Source organism: Lethenteron reissneri, chromosome 35, assembly GCF_015708825.2.
Source record: "Lethenteron reissneri isolate LAM-NWPU_2019-01 chromosome 35, ASM1570882v1, whole genome shotgun sequence".
Lineage (NCBI taxonomy): Eukaryota > Metazoa > Chordata > Hyperoartia > Petromyzontiformes > Petromyzontidae > Lethenteron > Lethenteron reissneri.
Genome location: NC_083813.1, coordinates 12,416,926 through 12,440,611, shown reverse-complemented (window position 1 = coordinate 12,440,611; position 23,686 = coordinate 12,416,926). Strand labels below are relative to the sequence as shown.

The 23,686-nt window shown below is 54.7% G+C and overlaps 1 pseudogene; it reads right to left on the bottom strand.

Annotated features, from left to right (window-relative positions):
* Nucleotides 1-565: 565 nt before the first annotated feature.
* Nucleotides 566-23,686, bottom strand: part of LOC133350754 (nuclear factor of activated T-cells, cytoplasmic 3-like) — a 60,733-nt pseudogene continuing 37,612 nt past the window's right edge.

The following is a 23,686-nucleotide window of genomic DNA, read 5'->3' as shown; positions in this document are numbered from 1 at the left end:
GAGCATCTACGAAGGCCGGCATGGCACGCGAGGGGGTGGGTGGCTAACACCACGCCTGGCCACCTTTGTCTCCCCAGTGGCGATGTTTACACACCGCACCAGATACCCGTTTGAGGCTGAGTCGACCGGTTCACATAATCGTCACTGGGTGTTGACCGTTAGCGGGAATCGAACTCGGGTCGCCGGGTTCGTAGTGCAGCGCGCTAACCGCTGCGCCACCGCTCCCGACCGCACTTCCCGTCACTCACTGCCATAGAGGGCGATCATCATCACGAGTCATCAACATGATCTCTACTGCATCGAGGTGTCACCACCCTCCACATATTCACTCAACATTGTCCAGGTTATTAATCATCATCAGCAGCAGCAGCATCCTCATTACACTATGTAACACGATTTTTGTCCCTGGGTACTAAGTGTTATTTTTGTATTACTTATGCCTAACAAGTATATAAAATGGCTATTATTCCCCACAAACGTTGCTTTTGTGACCAGGACTTTACGTGAAGGAATGACACAAATGTACACCGCGTTTTTTCATTGAAAGTAGGTTCATTTCAAAATATCACTGCCCTGGTCACAAACGCAAAATTTGTGGGGAATAATAATCATTTTAAATCTTGACTTAAAGCTTTCGTGACTGCAGGAATTCACTTTCTTGGGTCTTTCGGTAAAGTCACGTAGATAGGTTCAAATAAAATTAATGATTATATGATTAATATTATTTTTAAATTTTTTGGTTATTTTATTTGAATCTATCTATGCGACTTTACCGAAAGACCCAAGAATATGAATATCAATTTTCTGTACTTTTGAGGCATAAGCAATTAGGAAATAACACTTACTACCCAGGAACCAAATTTTTTTTTGTTACACGGTGTTATCATCATCACCACACGGCATCTAGCTCATTATCATGATCATCGCTCATCGTTGTTCCGATCATCATGGTGATCATCATCATCCCTCCCACTAACATCGTCTAGACCACCACATCGTCCATATCGTGATGATGACCATCGTCATTGTCAAGGTCATCACCATCATCGTTGTCCGAGTCACCGTCACCATCACCACCACCACCGCCACCACCACCACCACCACCGCCACCACCACCACCGTCACCACCGCCACCACCACCACCACCACCGTCACCACCACCACCACCACCGTCACCACCACCACAACCACCGCCACCACCGCCACCACCGTCACCACCGTCACCACCACCACCACCGTCACCACCACCGCCACCACCACCACCACCGTCACCACCACCGTCACCACCGTCACCAGCAGCAGCACCCGAGGCCCTCTCACCGTCGTCCAGCGTGATGCTCTGCCCTCTGGGCGGCGTCTCCAGCGGCTCCTGTTTGATGGCGCTCAGCGGCAATGACGTCGGCGGAGACCCCTGGCCGGCCGCGGCGGTGGGGGCTGCTGCTGCTGCTGATGTTGTTGTTGTTGATGTTGTTGCTCTTGCTGCTGCTGCTGGCTCGTGTGGAATCCTTCCCCTGGCCCCCGTCCCCCGGGCCCCTCCCCCGCGACCCTGGGGAAACCCCCTCGCCCGTTCAGCAGATGCAGGCGACCCGGAGGGCAGTGCGGGAAGGAGGCGAACACGGCGGTGGAGAACGACCGCTTCCCTGCGAACACCGCCTCCTCGAACAGCCCTTGCTGCTGCTGCTGATGATGTTGCTCTTGCTGCTGCTGATGATGATGTTGTTGGTCTTGCTGCTCTTGCTGCTGCTGATGATGCTGGTGGTGATGATGATGGCTATTCTGTTGGTGGTGATGATTGTTATTGTTGTGGTTGTTGCTGTGATTGTTGCTGTGGTTGTTCTGATGTTGGTGGTGGTTGTTGTGCTGCTGCTGCTGGTGACTGAGAGGTTGAACCAGCGGCTGTAGATGATTGTTGACGTATCCCTGGTCACAGTCAGTCGAGAACGCAGCAGCAGCAGGAGCAGCAGTAGCACGACGCTCGTGTAGGTAGCGCGGCCTCTGTTCAACTGTGGGCACCTGCTGCTGATGATGATGATGCTGCTGCTGATGATGCTGCTGCTGCTGATGATGATGGTGCTGCGTGGCATGGCCAGGGTAGGGGATGGGCAGGGGCGCGTCGCGGAACCACGCCGCTGAGAATGGGGATTCACCCAACGAGTGGAGTGGGGGGCCCGCGTCCAGCTGACTGAGGAGGTCATCGCTCGGCTCCCGTTTGATGATTACGGGGGGCACTGCGGAAAGATTACGGGGGGAGGGGAGGGGGGGGGATGGGGGGGGGTAGGCAGTGCAGATTGCGATCACACGTCTCGCGTGTCGAAGTGTATTATTTGGAAATATCGCGATGAAGGTTTAAAAAAGTTATTTTGTTCGGGGCGTTTTCTGTTCCACGTAATGTACAGCATTCTACTTTGTGCGTTGCTGAAATGTACCTAATTAATAATGTAATAATGCGATTTATGTTTTGGGCAATATTATTGCTTTCGTCCGTAACTTATCTTCTTAATTACTTATCTTCTTCACGTGATCAATTGTGTTATTTTGGGTGACCCAGGTCACCGTGGCTTGAGATCTCACGCAGGTTCCGCGAAAATCAAATTGAAACTTTCCACGGTATGGAGGGCGATCCATCTGTAGATACCCCACTCACTCAAATGCAGACAACGATATGATGCCACGCGTAATAATTCGTTTACTTTGCGTCAAATCGCGTGTGTGGTGGGGGGGGGGGATAATGCCAATTATTTAACTGTAACGCTCCACCATCCAGCGACAGAGCCGTGTGCGTGTGTATGCGCGTTGAACTTCTTTCGTGCCGTACGTAGCCTAATCGTGCTAATCGGAGGTGCGGCAGTTTCCGCAGTGTGGATGAGACGATACAGCTGACGAGCTCAACACGAGGCCGAGGAATCACGTGGTGCGGTCCACGGGACACGTGACCGTGCCAGTAGCGATAGACGAGAGATGAGGAGGCGACGGGCCGCCCTCGAGCCGAGTGAGTGGAGGAGTGGATTGGCCGAATGAGTCCATCATCCCTGACTGCTGCCTGTAGGTGGTATCGGGAACCCCTCCAAGGGGTCCCTGTACCCCCGCTCATCGTCTCAGTGTGCGAGACGGGGGAGGGGGGAGTGAGGAGGGAGGGGGGGGCGATTTTATCCCCGTGGCGAAAGACAGGGCGCATTCCAGGTGTCACCGAGCGAGCAGGGGTTGTGATGATCTGATGAGATAAAAACCTTTGCGGGTTTTTATGTAAACTGTGTTTGTAAGGATTGTATGTGTGCATTGTGCCCATGTGTGTGTACGTGTGTGCATCGGTGGGGAGCGGTAGTGTAGCGGTTAGCGCACTGCGCTACGAACCAGACGACCCGAGTTCGATTACCGCTCACGGCTACCACAGGTGACGATGATCTGAACCGGTCCTGGGCCTCCCCGAGATCGACTCATAGAGACTCATCGGGATGCATAGAGACTCATAGCGACACACAGATACTCATAGAGACACATTGAGATGCACAGAGACTCACAGCGACACACAGATACTCATGGAGACACATCGAGATGCACAGAGACTGGGCGAACAGTGGGCTAAGTTTTGCCAGATGGCTAAAAACTTTCTAAATGAATGAATATACTTCCGTGTGTGCCGTGAGTGTTAGTAAGATATATTTATTGTTGACTCGATAACCTCGTAATTCCACCCCCCGATCTCCTGACACCTCTTCACATTCGAGTGCAGTAATTCACCTTCAATCTTCCTGGAATTGAATTTTCCTATCAATCGTTTTTCGCTGGAAATTTCGTCCGGGGCCAACTTTCGTTCTTGGAATTTAAACATTTTCGTCTTCTCAATATCGATCTGTTTTCGCTGTCTTCTAGAACGACGCGGGGTTTGTTTTCGCCCTGATCTCTGTTCGATTGCTTCGACGCCGATTGATATCCCTTCATTGGCCCTATTTAGATTCCACGTCTTTGCTTTCGTTAATTGTTGGTGACCCCACCCAGATCAGTCACTCTTGCGAACGCGACCCTGTCGTGGTCTCGCCTGGTTTAAACGAAATCAACTTGAACTCTGAACTACCATCATCATCACCATCATCACCATCATCAATCAGTCTGCTCCATCCCACCCGGAACAATCTTGGCACCTCCATCCCTGACGACCCCCCCCCCCCTTCCATCAAACTCTCCAAACTATGGTGATCCCCCTCTCACCCCCCCTGAACCTCCCCATGCACCCCCCCCCCCACCAACCCACTCCCCATATCCCTTCACTTCACACACCACTAAATCCACCCCCGCGCCGCGAGTTTCCAAATGCCATGCCAGATGCCGGCTCTGGCAGGAATAATGAAGGCCGAAAACAAATAAACGTTTGATTGCATTGAGATGTTTTGAAGACACACACGTCAACATACACACACGTCAACATACACACACACGTGAACATACACACACACGTAAACGTACACACACACTTAAACATACATACACCCACGTCAATAACAACATACACACACGTCAACATACACACACGTCAACATACCAACACCCGTCATTCGTCACTAATTTATGGTGACGTCACCACGCCGCCTGTGCCAGGCCAGGTGCACTTTGAGGCCACGTGAAGTGTCAAAAGCTCGCTGACAGGAGATCTCGGGACAGACCCGGGTGCCATGGGTTGGCTGACTGAGATGACTGGCAGATGCACCCCTAGTTGTAACCCCTCCTGCGCCAACTTGCTGTATGTTAACCACCCGGCACTCCGCTCGTTGTTGTGAGCGTCGCTCCTCTGCCCTCCGCTGTTGCTGGAGGGCGACTGCCTCCAACTGCCCAGCAGTGTCCTTGAAGAGCCTCCTCCACAGAGGCCGACCTTGACACCGCTGGTACCAGTCATCGGCAAGTCCACTCAGCTCCACATCTTCCTGTACCACATCACTATTTCTCTTCTGTAGCCCGTGCCGCGCCAGTTTAGCCCCCTCTATCAGGCCGAACAAAATATTTGTAGGCATGCGGTGGCCGGGAATGCGGACTCCGTGACCCAGCCAACACACACACAGCACACAGACAGATACAGAGACATTTATACACGGACAACATGCGCACACAAACGACACATGCAAACGTACATAACACACACACGTTAACAAAGCGGGCATTCAGATGATGGTTATCATTAATTAATTACATTTTACAAAATAATTTTGGGCCAGTCGGGCAGCTGTGGCTGAGCTCTGTAAAATGTCAACAAGGGGCAGAGCAGCCACGCTGGACAGCACACGGCGCGTGACGCCCACTGCCGAGCTCGGGGCTCTCAGTGAGTCACTTTCGTTTTGGCTGACTCAGCACATTGGGGTTTGACAGCCAAATGTTATGCTGGTAGGAACCACCTGGTTCCTATCAGCCCACAGGGGATTGTTGTGTCCGTCCGTCCGTCGTGCATCCAAAAATGGGAGGGGTCGGGCTGGGTGGAGAGGGGAGGGTGGGGACGGGCTGGGTGGGGAGGGGCTGGGTGGGAGGGGTGGGGCTGGGTGGGGAGGGGCTGGTCACCCCCTGGTGCCCTTATAAAACTCAACGTTTAACCTACTCACGCCGGCTTGTCGGGCATATTTGCGGAATACACCACGCCGCCGTTGACCCTGGCCATTGACCGAGCAACCCAACGTTCCTACCAGCTCCCTCCGCAGGAATGTGTTCCTTGTTTGTCATTGCGAATATTCATTCGATGCGTTGTTGCTTTGTGCGAGGTTCACGGGATGATGTGTCAACATTTTTGTAATTTTTCCGTGAAAATTCGGTTCCGAATTTTCATTTTACGTGGTCCGAACACGGCGATGTAAAAACGAGTGTATCTCCTGCAATGTTTCATTTCAAACACGTTCGTCAATAACACCGTGCCGGCCTTAAAAGGGAGGGGAAAAAATATAGCTGACGTTTCGGGCAACGGCCCCTCGTCAGAGCACATCGAGATGCCGGAGAGGTCGGGTGAACATCTGCAATGTTCGTCTGCCTGCTGGATCCTTTGGTATTTTATTTTGCCGAACCTTAGAAAGGTTCCCGAACATGGTGGAGGCGACTCTGGTAGCCCTCAGCTGTACTAAGTAACGCCGCTCGTGCAGGTAGTCATCTTACTCATTTGCAGAACTAATTATGGTTAATGTAGCACGTGGACAGCGTTTTTTGTCAAGCTACTGTGTACACACACACACGTGTACACACACACACAAAGATCCCCCGTATAGTCTTAACAGACTATTGGGGTAAGTGCTGTTAGCGAAGGCGAGAACAGCACATGAGGGGTGGATGGCTAGCACCATGCACGGCCGCCTTTGTCTCCCTAGTGGCGATGTTTTTTCGCACCGCGCCAAGTACTCATTTGAGGCTGAGTCGACCTAGGGGAGGCCAAGGACCGCTTCAGATAATTGCCACCGGTATTGGCCGTGAGCGGGAATCGAACTCGGTTCTCCGGGTTCACATCGCAGCGCGTTAACCACTACACTACCGCTCTCCTCACAGTCTTACACGCACACACACACACACACGTGTGCACACACACACGTGTGCACACACACACGTGTACACACGCACACACGTGGGTAAACACAACAACTCGGAGACACGTGTGGCGCGCTATGCGCAAACAAACGCTCTACATAGGAAGAACAAAAGACTCACTCACACTCTCATTACCCCCTCGCCTCTCTTTTTCTCCTCTCTCACACGACTAACAAGACACTCTCTCTCTCGCACTCACCAGCCCCCCACCTCGCACTCCAACGCTCTCGAACTATCTCCAACTCTCTCCACCCCTCTCCCGCCCGCTCTCTCTCTCTCCCGCCCGCGGTTCGCCCACGACTCGAGCGGGGCCACACAACCCGGCCCTGCCGAGTGATTCCTCCCGGAATCTCCCTGGAAACTCACCGCAGTGGGTTCCCTCGCCCGCACGCGGGGGGGGGGGGGGTCCCGAGTCTACAGGGGGGCTGGGGGTAGGACTGGGGGGTGTGGACGGGGGGGGGGTAAGAGGCGTGGGTCGGTGATTGGCAAATGCCCTCCCGTAAGCGAGCTCACGATCTACCTAGAGGAGGGTGGGGGAAGTCGTTGAACCCCGTGCTCGATAATAATCGCCACAAACGCAGGTCGCCGATTTCGTGTGACAACGGCTCTAGCCAGCGCACTACCGCTCCCCCCGGCCACAGACAAAGATGCCCCGTATAGCCTTTAACAGGCTGATGGGGGCAAGTGCTGTTAGCGAGCACCTATGAAGGCCGGCACTGCACACGAGGGGGTGGGTGGCCAGCGCCACGCCCGACCGCCTTTGTCTTCCCGGTGCTGATGCTTTACACAGCGCACCAGGTACTCATTTGAGGCTGAGTCGACTTGGGGGAGGTCCAGGAAAAAGGTTCAGATAATCGTCGCTGGTGTTGGTGGCCGTGAGCGGGAATTCAACTTGGGTGACCGAGTTCGTAGCGCAACGCACTGACCGCTACACCACCGCTCCCCAAATACATACAAAGCCAAAGATCCCCCGTATCGCCTAAACAGACTGTTGGGACAAGTGCTGTTAGCGAGCACCTATGAAGATCGGCACTGCGCACGAGTGGGTGGGTGGCCAGAACCGCTCCCCGCGCCCTTTGTCTCCCGAGTGGGACCCTGCATAGCGACACGCGTAGCGACACACGTACACACGAATACAAACGCCGCCTACGACCAAAGAGATCCTTGAGGCTCATTGAAAGTTTCCCGAGTAAGTCAATGACTTCATTATCCATCCCCCACCCCCCTCCACTCGACCCACCACTCCCCCCCGAACCGTGCCCACGCGACCCCGGCTACAGCCACCACGCCCTGGGCACCCCCCCCACCCCCCACTTGCCCTCCACCCCTCCCCCCGCTGTACCACGCTTCCCCCCCACTCCCCACGTTATCGCGGGAGGGAATTCCCTTCGCGCTGTGGCCAGGAGATGACGGCCAAGAAACCACGCGGAGTGTCTCTCCCCCACACACTCCGCCTCACCCCTCCTCCTGTCCCCACCACTACCACCGTCATCATCATGTACACACTCATCCTCATCTTCGTCTCTTTGATCGTGAACACACCCTTCGCTTCTTTATCACCGTCATCATCATACGTACGATACCTCCCTCCCTCCCTCGTTATCATCAACTCCTCCTCATTATAACCATCGCCCACTACCTCCTTATCATACTTAACCAACTTCATCATCATCACCACCACCTCCTACTCCTCTGCGCTGTTGTCCCTTTGCCCGAAAACCTTCACACTCCCCCATGGCCCCGATCGCCCCCCCCCTCACCTCGCACCCACTGACCCCCCCCCCTTCAGCCCCACCAACCCCCCCCCCAGCCCCCCCCTCGAGACCCCCACGCGGTTCCCAGGCGCCGCCTCCGCCCACGTGTCCAGAGGGAACGCACACAGCGCGACTGTTCCAAAACACACGCAAAGGCAAAGCTACCCCGTGAAGCCTCTAGCAGACCGTTGGGGCAAGTGCAATTACTGCGTAGCGAGTAGCACCTGCGTAGAGGCTCGTGCAGGTGCAAGACCGAGGGGATGGCTGTCCAGCACCACGCCCGGCCGCCTTTGTCTCCCCGAGTGCGGACGTTTTAGACACCACCGCACTAGCGGGTCCTCATTCAAGGCCGAGTCAAGCTAGGGGAGGGAGACCCAATGATCGCTTCAGATATTCGCCACTGATCTCGTGAGCCGTGAGCGGGAGTCGAACTCGGGGGGACGGGTTAGCAGCACAGCGCGCTAACCACTGCGCCACCACTCCCTGGGCAGTGCTTGTATGCGCGACCAGCATACACAGCAGGTTGCTAGAGACTGCTGCGGGGCTGGAGGGTGCAGCAGTCCAGCAAACATCAACTGTTGCACCGTCCTATGATCCCACAGCCGTCACGTCGTTCCTTCTACCGACACGCGCTGACTAGCGCGGGGAAGTATGGCGAAGCAACCGCCGAAGACGACACGGAGAAGGGGGTCTGGACTCCCGACTCTGCTCCACGTCTATCGCTACTCGACACCTGTGAAAAGAGCTTCTTAGCTCATCAGATTCTTCCGGGATAAAGCAAACATTGTGATTGTGAACCCACGAACTCGCCCGGTCGTAATCACAGCGTGGCCATTCCGGTCGTTGTGGAGAACGTAAAAGTGACCGCATTGGTACAATAAGAACACGAACACAGTAATATAAACAAATAACACCATCATCAGCATGTCTTACACAATGCATCGGCTCTGTCTGAGCAGCAAGGGCATCATCAGCACGAGCAGAACTCTGGACCGGTTTTGACATCCAGTGCCTCATCAGCAGTCAGTGAGAGTTGCTCCTGATGCTTGCGTTGAATCAGTGCTGGCGAAACTAAACTAAAAGCTAAATTTTGGTTTATTTTATTTAACCAGATAAAACCCGCTGACCTACGCAGTTATTTTTCATACTTGACCTGGCCACAAATGACAGCCCAACAGAGTGGGTTATCATCACGAGGAAATGTACAGCAGCCAAATAGGCTTGACGCGTGTCAAATTATAAATGTGGAGGGAAAACCCGAAGGACCCGGAGATAAATCTACGCGACCACCGGGAGAGAGAAACTGCAAACCTCAAATACACAGCAGCAGGCGTCGTCAGGGTCGGCATCGAACCCCCGACCTCCTGCATACCAGGCGAGGTAGTTAACATCTCCCCGCCACCGCAGTGCCCTGCCGGGGTCTCGCTCAGAGTGATTGACGTCTGGGGGCAAATGACTCCCTCCCCCGCTAAGACGGCGCGTGGTGAGCACTCATCCAGCAGTGGGTAGAGCAAAGGGGCTGCATAGACACTTATAAATGTGCACACACAGCAGACGCGTCCACTCCTCCTCCTCCTCCGCTGTGTATGTCGTCTCCATGGCAACATGGAGACCTCCGCAGCTTTCTGCTTTGTCTCACCCGAGCGAGCTCTGCGAGCCTCGAGATAAGAACAGAGACTCGCGTTGTGGAAGACCCATGGGCTGCCCACGCAGGGGAGGTATGATGGGGGTGAGAGTTTGGTGGGGGGTGGTGGGGGGTGCTGGAGGCTGGGTGGGTTGCGGACTACCGGGCCCGCGGACCAAACGCGAGCCGAGACTTGGGTTGTTTTCACTGCTCGAGATCCACACTCGACATTGGTCCGTCGCTGGCAATCCTCTCGGTCGCACTGATCGGGCACCGGAGAAGGGTGGCAGAAGGGCGCATCGTTGTGCGTTGTTGTCGACCCGCCAACAACGCCCTGGGTTTTATGGCAGCGCCAAGCGCGGCCACTGCCAGGGACCTCGTGGAGTGGTCAGCTTCACCGCTAAACTGCGCGTGTGTGCGCGCGCGTGTGTGCGCGCGTGTGTGTGTGCACGTGTGTGTGCCAGTCATCTCGGTCATCTCAGTCAGTCGACCCGTGGCACCTGGGTCTGCCCCGTGACCTCCTGCCAGCGGGCGTTCGACACTTCACGTGGCCTCAAGGTGCACATGGCCTGGCACAAGCGTCGTGGTGACGTCACCACCACTTAGTGGCGAATGGCGGTGGATTTTGTTGTTGTGCACGTGTGTGTGTGTGCGTGTGTGCGTGTGTGTACAGATACAATGGGAGGCTGATCGATGACCCGGTGCGGTCAAGGGATGGCTCCCTATTGGTCAACCACGTTATGTATGCCGATGATCTGGTGATTGCTGCTCACTCAGAGGAGGAGTCGGAGGCGCTGCTGCTGAACCTGGAGCTTGCCACTAAGAGATGGGGCCTTACCGTCAGCCCCACGAAAACGAAGCACCTGCCTGGGTATTGTGTACCATCAGACACCCCACCCACACAACTCCCAATTGGTGATGGGGCAGTTGTGGAGAGAGTGGAGAGTTTCCTATACCTGGGCAGTGTGCTCATGATCGGCTCCGGTTTGATAGCAGAGATCTCACTCCGGTCTATCGATACACACGAAGCTTCGAGTCTTCTCGGCCTCGGCCATGCCCTGCCTTCTCTACGCGTGCGAAACTGTGGACCACCCCTAATATCTTCGCTGGTGAGAAACATTTAGTCTGGCCTGCCTACACAAATCCTTGAAAGATCTGGACAAAGTCCCATCGGTGAGCTCCTCTGGCAGGCAAGGCTGCGTTGGCTGGGTCATGTAGCCCGCATGCCCAGCCACCACATGCCTAAACAGGTTTTGTTCGGCCGGATAGAGGGGGGTAAATTGGCGCGGCACGGGCTGGAGAAGAGACTGGAGTGATGTGGTACAGGAGGACGTGGAGCTGAGTGGACTTGCCGATGACTGGTACCAGCGGTGTCAAGATTGGCCTCTGTGGACGAGGCTGGTGAAGGACGCTACTGGGCAGCTGGAGGCAGTCGCCCTCCAGCAACAACAGAGGACAGAGGAGCGACGCTCACAACAACGAGCAGAGCGCCGGGAGGCTAAAACACAGCAAATTTGCATAGTAGGGGGGCACAGGTGGTGAAGTCATCTTAGTCAGTCGACCCATGGAACATGGGTTTGCCCCGGGACCTCCTGCCGGCGGGCCTCAACATGCACATAGCCTGGCACAAGCGCCGTGGGGACGTCACTGCCACTTAGTGGCGAATGGCGTTTGTTGTTGTGTCTGTGTGTGTGCGAGTAATCCCTGCCACGTGAATGAGCTAGTTCTATTAAACTCAGCCATTTTTTTATTTTACCAGGTAAGGCCCACGGAGCTATAAAGCTCTTTATAGAGAGACACGCAAACTCCAAACATACAGCAGCAGGCGTCACGGTAGCGATCGGACGCACGACCTCCTGTGTACCAGGCGAGGTAGTTAACATCTCGCCACCGTGGCGCCCCTATTGGACCCTCAGTGAGGACCAGATTCTCCAGCTGCGCTGTATTGGCCAGGATGACCTCTTGAACTTGACCTCACTGCCCACGCACGCGACTTCAAACAATTGGGTCTTGACCGCAACAGTTCCGTGTACGATAAAGTTCCACTCAGCGAGTCCACCAACGCTACGGCAGTGAAACGAACTCGGCAAATGTGGTCTTCATGGTGCAGTGACCCACCTCTTCCCACAAGACAAAGATCACCCGTGTAGCCTTGAACAGACTGATGGGGCAAGTGCCGTTAGCGAGTAGCACCTATGAAGGCCGATACGACACGGGAAAGGGTTCAGCACACCACGCTCGCGCGGCCGCCTTTGTCTCCCCAGTAGCGATGTTTACACACATACACGTACACAACAAAGATAAAGATCCCCCGTATAGCCTTAACAGACTGTAGGGGCAAGTGCTGCTAGCGAGCACCTATGAAGGCCGAGACGGCACACGAGGGGGTGGGTGGCCAGCACCACGCCCGACCGCCTTTGTCTCCCTAGTGGCAATGTTTACATACCGCACCAAGTACTCATTTGAGGCTGAGTCAACCTAGGGGAGGCCCGGGACCGGTTCAGATAATCGTCACTGGTGTTGGCTGTGAGCGGGAAACGAACCCGTGTCCTCCAGGTTCATAGTGCAGCGCGCTAACCGCTACACTACCGCTCCCCACACACACAGACACACACACACGCCGGTGCACGTGGGGGCCGTCTCTTGGGGTAACCGCACAAACAGAGCGCCCCCGGGGCCCGCACCGGGACCCGCGCCAGGGAATCCCGGGAGACTTAGCGGGGGGCTCACAGAGGGGACCCTGTCCGGACCGCCCCCCCCCCCTCCCACCATATCCCCCTCCTTCCCTCCTCCCCCTCTCCTCCCTCATTCCCCACCACCCTCCAGCCCCCAGCCCGCCCCCACGCTCCTCCTCCTCCTCTAATTACTCTACCACCATAAATCTGAATATCTCGTGCCATGTATTTCATGGGTTTTCGTTGAACTGGGCTCCATATCTCGAGCAGCAAAGAGGGCCCTCGCCTGTAAACAGCTGGCATTTCAACAGCGTTGGGTCTGCTGATGAGACAGCGAATGTCGAAACCGGTCCAGAGTTTTGCTTGTGCTTGAACCAATCACAGCTGACAAGATGCACTTCCAGAAGGCCGCGTGGTTGATGGGATGTGTAAAAAAAAACGATGTCCCGATGTGGATAGAGAGAGTGAGAGAAGGAGCGTGAGACGCCAGCAGCACAGAGGAGGAGAGAGGGGGGGCGTTAGACCGTCGAGAGGTGAACGAGGGAGAGACATTGAGAGAGACGGAAAGAGAGAGAGAGGCAGAGAGACAGTGGCAGAGAAACAGAGAACACGAAGATGATAAAGAAATACGAAAGAGAGACACACACAGATAGAGAGACACACAGAGAGACACACACAGAGATCACCCGTATAGCCTTAACAGACGGTAGGGGCAAGTGCTGTTAGCGAGCACCTATGAAGGCCGGAACGGTACACGAGGGGGTGGGTGGCCAGCACCACGCCCGACCGCCTTTGTCTCCCCAGCGGCGATGTTTACACACCGCACCAGGTGCTCATTTGAGGCTGAGTCGACCTAGGGGAGGCCCAGGACCGGTTCAGATAATCGTCACTGGTGTTGGCCGTGAGCGGGAATCGAACCCGGGTCGCCAGGTTCATAGCGCAGCGCGCTAACCGCTACACCACCGCTCCCCACTAGACACACACACAGAGACACACACACACACAGACACACACACACAGAGACACACACAGAGAGAGAGAGAGAGACACACACAGATAGACACAGAGAGAGAGAGACACACACACACACAGAGAGAGAGAGACACACACACAGATAGACACACACACAGAGACACACACACAGAGAGACAGACAAGAATACGAGAGAGAGAGAGAGAGGAGAGAGTCCAGGGAGAGAGAGCGTGGGAGAGAGAGATTCGTTATCGGGTCTGCTCCCCCTAACTCCGCGGGGGCTTCAAACTGAGATAAGTTGACGTCACAACCCCGTCCATTGTGCGAGTCTCCACTGGGGGGCAGGGGGGGGGCGGTGGCGGCGGGGGGGGGGGCTGTGGGGGGCACTTTGACAGAGCCACATCCGCGGGGGACCCCGTGGGAGGGGTAGCCCAAACAAGGTAGAACAAAAAAAAGACAACGACCCCCAGCCCAAACCCCCGTGTAGCCGCCACCGATTGACGGGCCAAGTGCCGCTAGCGACCGTCTTGGGGAGGCTGCAACGGCGTCGCCATGAGCCACTGGGTGGATGTCTGAATATCAGCTGCGGGACGTTGATAATTGGTGGGTCAGGGGTGGTGGGATGGAGGGGTGCTGTGGGTTGGAGGCGTTCACGTGGCCGCGTTCAATGAAGTAGCGTCGCCCGCGGGTGGGCGGGACGATGGGGGGCGAGGGGGGGTCCCGGGGGGGGGATCCCGGGGGGGGGGGTCTCCCAACCCGGTTCTCTCCCACGCCTCACAACAACACAAACCGCTCAAATAAAGTCAACTAGCCATGTCCCCCCCACCGCGCCTCCCTCAACCACACCCCTCCCCCCACCATAAACCCCCACCCTTCATGAGAAATGACTGCCACGTGGCGTCAAAGGTTCACATGCGCCTCGCCATAGCGAGTGAGTGAGCGTCTCTCTCTCTCTCTCATTCATTCGTTCGTTCGGGGACGCCGCGGTGGCTAGGAGATGTTAACTACCTCGCCTGGTGTACAGGAGGCCGTGGGTTCGATCCCGACCCTGACGCCTGCTGCTGTATATTTGGAATTTGCGTGTCTCTCTCTGTCATCATCATTAAGATGGCTCGGAGATGTTAACTGCCTCGCCTGGTACACAGGAGGCTGTGGATTCGATCCCGACCCTGACGCCTGCTGCTGTATATTTGGAGTTTGCATGTCTCTCTTCCCGTGCTCGCGTGGATCTTTCTCCGGGGTTTCCCCTCCACGTTTGAGAATCAACATCACGTAAAGTATTTGGCTGCTAGAAATGTCCACGTGATAAGCCGTTTCGTTTAGTTATAATTCGTAACCAATGTCGCTTCTAAAAAAATACATCTAGATAGCTCAGTGGGCTTTAGTGGTAAAATCAAAGAAGTTCGGTTTAGTTTTTATCTATTTATCTCTCTCTCTCACGCGTACCACACACATGTCGGTGATGTGCAGCACGTCTTCTTCGAACCCTGGGGAGCCGGAAAAGCCCCCCTCTGTACCAGCGTGGACGGCACCCTCGTGTTCACCTTCTGAAGCGCTCGCTCGTCACCGTGGCGTGCGCGATGACCACCACCACCACCACGTGACTTTTCTGTCGTGTTGTGCACGCTGCGTTTAGCGCCACAGCGCGTGGATTTAAAGCGATTATTCGTTTGCTGGTGACTGTATTTCATATCAGAATCGCCTCCAGTGATGTTGCTGCTGGCGACAATAAAAGTTGTTTAAAGTCAAGTCTCTGTCCTGTTTGTTTTCGCGATTATCAGTTTCACGGAAAAAAAGGTCCCTACCTAGCACATGCAGCGAAAGTGTCGGACATGGTGCCGAGTAGCGCACGGCGGCACAACACGCCCGAGATCGTATAGCGACGTGGTTTGGCAAAGCGGCGAACAGGAAAGGATTATTCTAAGCTATAAATACAACGATGAACTATTTGTTTTATTTTACCACTTCAGGCCCACTGAGCTGCATCGGAGCTCATGTTTTCAGAAGCGACCATGGCCATGACAAACGACGGCTCATCGGAAGCGGCCTATCATCACGTGGACATTTATAGCAGCCGAATATTCTGAACGCGTGACGCTGACTCAAAATGTGGAGGGAAAAAAGACAAAACCGGAGGACCTGGAGAAAAATCCACGCGACCACGGGAAGAGACAAAGAGAGAGAGACACCACAAACTCCAAATATATATCAGGCATCCTCAGGGTCGGGGGACGAACCCACGACCTCCTGTATACCACGCGAGGTAGTTAACATTAATTGTGCTTAGGCGTCTCGTGAGCTATTTGAGCACTCGAGTAAACAGATAACTACGTGGATAACGCGCCACTCACAAAGCGTGGCTATGCCCGACAGCGTTCGGGGGAGAGTGGAGTTGCTATGGAGCCGTTCGAATTTCCCAAATAATCTGCGAGCGAGCGAGAGGGAAGGAAGTTGATTGTAACCAGACTCGCTCGTCATGTAAACGGAGCCGGGAATGACCAGAAAGAAATAAATAAAGTGCATGCTACTGTGTCATGTGACTCTGGTGTGTGTAAGTTCACGTGTGTTAAATATGCGTTAAAGTGTGTGCATGTGTCGAATCAGCCTCAAATGGTGCGGTGTGTAAATCATCGCCACTGGGGAGACAAAGGCGACCGGGCGTGGTGCTGGCCACCCACACCTCTTCGTGTGCCGTGCCGGCATTCATAGGTGCTCGCCAACAGCACTTGCCCCGAAAGTGTAACGGGGAAAAAGCGGAGGATCTTTGTCTTTTTTGTGTAAGTGTGTGTAGCGGCAGCGTAGCGGTCAGCGCACTGCGCTACGATCCCAGCTACCCGAGTTCGATTCCGAACCGGTCCCGGGCCTCACCTAGTTCGACTCAGCCTCAAAACGAGTAGGTGCTACTCGATAATAGGCCAATCAGTTCCTAAGACAATGCATGAATAACACTATGTAACACAATTTTTGTTTCTGGGTAGTAAGTGTTATTTTCTAATTGCTTATGCCTAAAAAGTACAGAAAATGGCTCTTATTCCCCACAAACTTTGCTTTTGTGACCAGGACAGCGATATTTTGAAATGTACCTATTTTCAATGATAAAACTGGCGAATTTGTGTCTTTTCGTTCATATAAAGTCAGAAAAACAACATACGAATTTAAATTAGAATGTATTTATACTAAAGTAATACAAAAATTACGACAAAAGATTTAGAAGTGAGTAGTTTGTCGAGATTGTTCCTCTCCACAGAGAACTCGGTCCGCTGTGGCCAGTCCCGTCTGCGGTAGTGCGCCTTGGTGTCTGAATCATTTGCGGTAATTTTTGTATCACTTTAGTATAAATACATGCTAATTTTTATTCATATGTTGGTTTTTTTCTGACTTTATGTGAACGGAAAATTCGCACGTTTTCTCATTGAAAATAGCTACATTTCAAAATATCACTGTCCTGCTCACAAAAGCAAAGTTTGTGGGGAATAAGAGCCATTTTCTGTACTTTTGAGGCATAAGAAATTAGCTAATAACACTTACTACCCAAGAACAAACATTTGTTTTGTTACACAGTGTTATCAGAGCATGTTTTGTTTGCATGTGCACCACAATTACGGTGCGTGGTTAGAGCAGACATCACATCTTAATACCTGTTTTATTGCCAGATGGGGTAGAACCTATTCTTATTTTTCACACTTTCATACTGGCAAAAAACGGTCCCACGCAATCACCAACAGCACTTGTCCCAACAGTCTGTTCGAGGCTACGTGGGGGAGGGCTCTTTGCATGTGTGTACAGAACGTTGCATTTCTTTTGCACCGTACGTAGCAAACAGCGCGATTCTGCGTAAGGTGAGTAGGGGCGGCTGTGTACCTGTGGTAGGTAGGTAGGTGTAGCGCTGTGTACCTGTGGTAGGTAGGTAGGTGTAGCGCTGTGTACCTGTGGTAGGTAGGTAGGTGTAGCGCTGTGTACCTGTGGTAGGTAGGTGTAGCGCTGTGTACCTGTGGTAGGTAGGTAGGTTGTAGCGCTGTGTACCTGTGGAAGGTAGGTAAGGTGTAGCGCTGTACCTGTGGTAGGTAGGTAGGTGTAGCGCTGTGTACCTGTGGTAGGTAGGTAGGTGTAGCGCTGTGTACCTGTGTAGGAGGTAGGTAGGTGTAGCGCTGTGTACCTGTGTAGTAGGTAGGTAGGTGTAGCGCTGTGTACCTGTGGTAGGTAGGTAGGTGTAGCGCTGTGTACCTGTGGTAGGTAGGTAGGTGTAGCGCTGTGTACCTGTGGTAGGTAGGTAGGTGTAGCGCTGTGTACCTGTGGTAGGTAGGTAGGTGTAGCGCTGTGTACCTGTGGTAGGTAGGTAGGTGTAGCGCTGTGTACCTGTGGTAGGTAGGTAGGTGTAGCGCTGTGTACCTGTGGTAGGTAGGTAGGTGTAGCGCTGTGTACCTGTGGTAGGTAGGTAGGTGTAGCGCTGTGTACCTGTGGTAGGTAGGTAGGTGTAGCGCTGTGTACCTGTGGTAGGTAGGTAGGTGTAGCGCTGTGTACCTGTGGTAGGTAGGTAGGTGTAGCGCTGTGTACCTGTGGTAGGTAGGTAGGTGTAGCGCTGTGTACCTGTGGTAGGTAGGTAGGTGTAGCGCTGTGTACCTGTGGTAGGTAGGTAGGTGTAGCGCTGTGTACCTGTGGAAGGTAGGTAGGTGTAGCGCTGTGTACCTGTGGTAGGTAGGTAGGTGTAGCGCTGTGTACCTGTGGTAGGTAGGTAGGTGTAGCACTGTGTACCTGTGGTAGGTAGGTAGGTGTAGCGTTGAGGCTGGCTGCGCTTGCGCTTGCCGTTGTACACGTGGAATTGTACGCGCACCGGCGTGCCCACCAGCCTGTCCTGATACGGGGGAACCCGCACCACGATGCGGCCCTGAACACCGGCCACACCACGCGCACGACACACCCCACGCCCATCACACCACGGCCACACCGATACCAATACAAGCAAAACAATTCGCCGCTAAGCGACGGTGACGTCCCCACGGCATCTGTGCCAGGCCAGGTGCACTTTGAGGCCATACCACGGCCATTCACACCGCACCGCGCACACCGCACCGTGCACACCGCACCGTGCACACCGCACCACATGCCACGGCACACTACGTTTTGCAACACACACACACAGCGCTACTCGCATGATAGGCTCACAACGAGCCCATCATCCTTTCAAGGCCGATACAATAATATACTCTTCATGCCCCCCTCCCGCCCTGAGTTGTGAATGACCCCCCCCCCCACCAACCAGAGGTAGATCTAGAAACTTCCCGGGGGGGGGGCGATTCAGAAAATGCATGCATTTTAAAGAGGGCCATATACATTCATGCGATACAATGAAAATCAATTAATTTGGATTGTGAGTCTTCAATATCAATCGAACAACCACAATCTTCTGGTTCTTAATGGGGGCCTGGGATTGGGCGGGGGGGGGCGGGCAGGGAATTTCCCCCATAGCCCCCCCCACCTCCCCTTGGATTTGCCACTGCCCCCCCCCCCTCTTCATCAAGGCTCGCTGTATTTCGAGGGTGGTGGCGGTGGGGGGCGGTGGGGGGCGGTGGGGTGGGTGGGGGAGGGGCAGTGGGGGGGGGGGCTACTCCCCGAGACTGCCGCGAGCCTCTCCCACGCACATGGCGGCGGGGCCGTGACATCTGGCAGAGGAGCAGCAGCAGCAGCAGGAGGAGCAGCAGGAGGAGGAGCAGCAGCAGGAGGAGCAGCAGCAGCAGGAGGAGCAGCAGCAGCAGGAGGAGGAGCAGCAGGAGGAGCAGCAGCAGCAGGAGGAGCAGCAGCAGCAGCAGAAGGAGGAGGAGGAAGAGGAGGGAGACGCCGGGAAGAAGAATCTGAAACTCGTGGCGACTCACCGCCTGAGCTTTGTCCCTCACCAGCCTCGCCTCCGCCTCCCACAGGCTGCGGCCGTCTGTGCGGGATGGGGAGGGCGGGGGCAAGAGGGGGGGGGGCAAAGGGGTGCAAGGGGAGAATTAAGAGAGAGGGGAGAGAAAGGGGAGGGCGAGGCGGGGAGGGGAGAGGGATGGGAAGTGGAGAGTTGGGGAGAGGATGGTGAGAATCAATGAAGGAGAGTGAAAGGTGAGAGGGGGGGGGGAAGCGAAAGGAGACGCGAGGAGTAAGAGGGAAGGGAGAGGCGATGCGAGAGAGAGGGGGGGGGGGGGGGAAGAGCATGGCGAGAGCCAGTGAAGGCAGAGTAAAAGGTGAGAGTCAAGTGAGAGTGGGAGGTGAAGGGAGACGCGAGGGGAGGGAGAGGGGGAGAGAAAGGTGAGAGCGAGTGAAGTGAGACAGGAGGGAGAGCGGGGCAGTCTTCGGGGAGATGGAAGGGAGAGTGCGGATGGAATTAGCGCAGAGTGAGCGATGGGAGAGGAGATGCAGGGGAGAGCAAAGGGAGAGAGTGGGGAGCGTGATGGGGAGCAGCAATGGGACGAAAGGGAGAGGGAGGGGAGAGCGGGGTGAGGGTTGAACAGATCGACAGGGAGGGCGAGGGAAGGACAACATCGTCAGATAACTGGGAACAAAAAGACAAAGATCCCCCAAATAGTTTTCAACAGACTGTTGGGGCAAGTGCTGTTCGCGAGTATCTATGAAGGCCGGAACGCCACGCGAACTGATGGGTTGGCAAAACTACGCCCAGCCGCCTTTGTCTCCCCAGTCGTGATGTTTACACACCGCACCAGGTACTACACTCGTTTAAGGCTGAGTCGACCTAGGGGAGGCCCAAAAGTAGTTCAAATATTCGTCACTGGTATTGGTGGCCGCGAGCGGGAATCAAACCGCGTTCGTAGCACGCAGCGCAGCGCTCGAGTACCTGGTGCGGTGTGTAGTAACCATCGCTACCGGGGGAGACAAAGGCGGCCGGGCGTGGTGCTGGCCACCCACCCCCTCGTGTGCCGTGCCGGCCTTCCTAAGTGCTCACTAACAGCACTTGTCCCCAACATTCTACTCCGGCTCTACGGGGCTATCTGTGCCTTTGCGTGTGCGGCGTTATCGTCGTGGTTGTTATTGTTGTTGTTAGTGTTGTTGTTATTGTTGTTGTTACGCGTCCGTATCTCTGTCGTTGCGTACGCGAGGCGCCCTGGGATGAACGCGCGCGATCTCACGCGAGGCTCTGTAAGCGTCTTGCAAATTCCCTCCGAATGCCAAAGCCAAGGGAGGCCCGAGTTGGTAGCGGGTTTGATGAGCGTCGCACTTCGTGAGTCGAGTCACCGTCGCTGCCTCTCCGCCCGTAACTTCCAGGCGAAACCAATGCCTTCGTGTGTGTGTTACCGAGCGTTGGACTTCTCTCGCACCGTACGTAGCCGACCGCGCATCATCGGAGGTGCGGGGGAAGGACAACAAACTACACGCAAAAAGCAGTTTCAAAAATATGAGTTTTGTCAATCTTGATGATGATTTAAAAGTGTATCGTAGCTCCAGTGGTTACTAATATCAGAAGGAAGAGGCGTTCCAGACGGCCGCAGATGCGCATCTGAAAGCGCCGCGCGATGCGGTGGCCACCGCCTTATTCTAAGGTTTTATTTAGTCTCAAGCCACTGCGAGAATGACCGCAGTTTTTTGTTCCCAATCTTTTCTTTCTCTGTCCCTCCTTAAACCTGTGGTGCCCAATCCAATTTCGGTCTTTTTCACTCCCTTGCACCCCTCCACTGGAATAAACTTCCCCTGCACACTGAGCAGCACTGCCCATAGACCCAACACTGCCCGTAGACTCAGCACTGCCCATAGACTCAGCACTGCCCATAGACTCAACACTACCCATAGACTCAACACTGCCCATAGACTCAACACTACCCATAGACTTACACTGCCCATAGACTCAACACTGCCCGTAGACTCAGCACTGCCCATAGACTCAACACTACCCATAGACTCAGCACTGCCCATAGACTCAACACTACCCATAGACTCAACACGGCCCATAGACTCAACACTGCCCATAGACTTACACTGCCCATAGACTCAACACTCTCCATAGACTCAACACTGCCCATAGACTTACACTGCCCATAGACTCAACACTACCCATAGACTCAGCACTGCCCATAGACTCAACACTACCCATAGACTCAACACGGCCCATAGACTCAACACTGCCCATAGACTTACACTGCCCATAGACTCAACACTGCCCATAGACTCAACACTGCCCATAGACTTACACTGCCCATAGACTCAACACTGCCCATGGACTCAACACTGCCCATAGACTCAACACTGCCCATAGACTCAACACTGCCCATAGACTCAAAACTACCCATAGACTCAACACTGCCCATAGACCCAACACTGCCCATAGACTCAACACTGCCATAGACTCAACACTGCCCATTAGTAGCGAGCAGCATCAACAAACAAGTTACCGTCTTCTATACCTTTTCTCCAACAGCTATATGACTCGTATATATATTTACACATCCCATCAGCAGCACCGCCTTTCTTTCGGGGCCTGCATAATTTCAGCAGCATCGGCGTCAATGCATTCAAACTCTGGACCGATTTCGAGAGTCAGTGTGTCATCCGCAGCATGATAAGACACTGAAGGTCAGGCTCGCCTTGAACCAAGGCTGGGCCATGTGGCCGATGGTTTGTGGAGGGACAGCAGATGCGTGAAAGGAGGCTTGATTATTTTGCAACTTATATTCTTCACGACGCTTATGGTTAGTTTGTATCTTTCGCAAAGGTCTGGGTTTTGGTGATGTGTGCGGGTCTGTGTGTGCGCTCGTAAGACGGCCTCCATAGGTGCTCGCTAAAAGCACTTGTCCCAAAAGCCCGTTGAGGCTACACGGGGGATCTTTGCCTTTGTTTGTGCACGTGCGTCTGCGGGGAAGCCGCGGCACGTGCGGACAGGAGCCCGTGGCTCGGAGCCAAGACCCAAGACCACATGAGCCCCCCCCACACCTCCCCCGTCACCCCCCCACCACCCACCCACCCACCCTCCCCACCCCACCCTCCCCACCACCCCACCCTCCCCACCCCTCTTCCTACCTCCTCACCACCACGGCCGAGACCAAGCGACCACCACAACCACGGCAGCGAGCGACGAGAGATTGAGTTCAGGTGATAAGAGATACAGGTGCAGCCCTGCAATGTATCACTAACGTCCCCTGATTGTGTGACAGCTCTCCACTACAGAGAGAGAGAGCTGGGGAGAGATTGAGTTCAGGTGATAAGAGGTACAGGTGCAGCCCTGCAATGTATCACTAACGTCCCCTGATTGTGTGACAGCTCTCCACTACAGAGAGAGAGAGAGAACTAGGGAGAGATCCCCCTCGTCTAGAGGGTATTCTGCCTACTTTTCCACGCTCTCCAGGCCGTCTCGGAAGAGGTGGTACAATCCACACTTTACCCCACCACGCAACGCTGCCGCACCGGGAGATCGACCTGTAACTTCTCCGGATTGCAAGTCCAGGGCGCCGAGAATGACACAATGAGTGGATGAATGAATTGTGAGTGGTTCAATATACGCCTGCTTATCTTCCAGCACGAATTTAAGAACACAAAGACAAAGATCCCCCGTATAGCCTTAACATACTGTTGGGGCATGTACTGTCAGCGAGGGCCTGCGTGGTCAGAACAACGCTCGACCACCTTTCTCTCCCGAGTGGCGATGTTTACGCACCGCACCAGGTACTCATCCGAGGCTGAGTCGACCTAGGGGAGGCCCAGCACCGGTTCAGAGAATCGTCACCGGTGATAGTCGTGAGCGGGAATCGAACTCGTGTCGCCCGGGATTAGTAGCGCAGCGTAGCGCTAACCACTGCGCCACGGCTCCCCACTCCCTCACGTGCACGCACACGCGCACGCACGCACAGGGGCACTCCTGGGGGGTGCCGGGTGACGTTAACACAACGTGAGCTGCCGTCCGACACACTCGGGGCGCAAGATGAATAATACGTTCGGAAATGAGCGCACGCGAAAGGCGAGAGAGGTAACAAAGTGAGACAGAGGGGAGGGGGCTCTGGGGGGTGGGGGTGGGGGTGGTGGGGGTGAGACACATTTGGGGAGCGAGGCTCGAGACAGACGGCAGTGAGTTCACCCAACACGTGCTCGCAGGCTGTGGCGACGCAGCATCTGGTCAAATATATGGCGAAGAAGGCGGGGGT